The following is a 1,627-nucleotide window of genomic DNA, read 5'->3' as shown; positions in this document are numbered from 1 at the left end:
CCTCTTGTCTCTTAATCTCTTCCGTTTTCCACCCTATCACAGATCTTCCCTTTTGTTCTTTCCTCCCCTTCCTCCTTTCCCTGACCCTACACTTGCTTAAAAACCTGTTACATCTCTGACTTTTTCCAGTTCTGACGAAGGGTCATCAACCTGAAATGTTAACTCTGTTTCTTCACAGATGTTGCCTGATCTGCTGAGTATTTCCAGAATTTTCTGTTTTTATTTTAGATTTCCAGCATGTGCAGTATTTTGCTTTTGTATCCTGTGTGTTATTGTTGGATGGAATAAAGGGAACTTTGCTCTGCATCTGGACTGTGCTATACCTGTCTTGGGAGTGCTCAGTCTTCACACTGGGAAGTAAAATTCCCCAGCACTTAAATCTCTTACTTTACGAAACAAAAAATTAACCGCTTCATCTCGAAAAGTAACTTTAATTTGACGGTACTATCATCATGTGACAGAGAAATTTACTTTTGAAAAGAACATTCATTTGAGTATGGGATATTATACATTATATTCAGCAACATTGCATTACATTTGATTTACAGTGTTTCTACCGGTTGCTCCCCTCCTCTCATGAAAGGGTCAACTCCGGTCAAGGTACAGTTTGACAGGCTCTAACAGTCCTCCAGTACATCTCCCAAGTGGCTATTCATGTGTGAACTTGCCAGTGTGTGTTGGCAAGCTATTTGACCTTGAAAGGGAGCGCATTCAAGCAAAATCGTGTTCTCATAAAGCATTCACATGTATGTACTTTCCACCATGAGTTACTAGATAGCAATAAGGGGATCATTTTCAGTTTTGGCAGGGTTGGAAATCTGGCGGTTGTGAATTATCCGCTCTTTATGCATCTGGTTAAATTTTCCTTTCCACAGTCAATGGAAAGGAAAATCTAGCGAGGTGTATTATTTTTATTCATTCACGGGGTGTGGGCATCGCTGGTAGGGCCAGGATTTATTGCCCATCCCTAATTGCCCTTGCGAAGGTGGTAGTGAGCCAGCGTCTTGAACCGTTGCAGTCCGTGTGGTGAAGGTACTCCCACAGTGCTATTAGGGAGACAGTTCCAGGATTTTGACCCAGCAACGATGAAGGAATGGCGATATAGTTCCAAGTCAGGATAGTGTGACTAGGAGGGGAACTTACAGGTAGTGGTGTTCACATGCGCCTGCTGCCCTTGTCTTTCTTGGTGGTAGATGTCGCAGGTATGGGAGGTGTTGTCGAAGAAGCTTTGATGAATTTGCATCTTGTAGATGGTACACACTGCAGATACAGTGTGCGGTGGTGGATGAAGTAAATTTTTACGGTAGTGGAGGATGAGGTGCTTTGTCCTGGATGGTGTCGAGCTTCTTGAGTGTTGTGGAGCTGCACTCATCCAGGCAAGTGGAGAGTATTACATCACACTTTTTAAAAATTCTTTCATAGGATGTGGGCATCGCTGGCAAGACCAGCTTTTATTGCCCATTTCTAATTGCCCCTGAGAAGGTGGTGGTTAACCGTCTCCCTGAACCACTGCAGTCACCAAGGCAAGTGGAGAGTATTCCATCACACTCCTGACTAGTGTCTTTTAGATGGTGGAAAGGCTTTGGGGAGTCAGGAGACGAGTCACTCACCGCAGAACACCCAGCCT

This window comes from Pristiophorus japonicus, chromosome 10 (genome assembly GCF_044704955.1).
Source record: "Pristiophorus japonicus isolate sPriJap1 chromosome 10, sPriJap1.hap1, whole genome shotgun sequence".
NCBI lineage: Eukaryota > Metazoa > Chordata > Chondrichthyes > Pristiophoridae > Pristiophorus > Pristiophorus japonicus.
The sequence above is the reverse complement of the archived record's forward strand: the minus strand, read 5'-3'. Positions refer to the sequence as shown.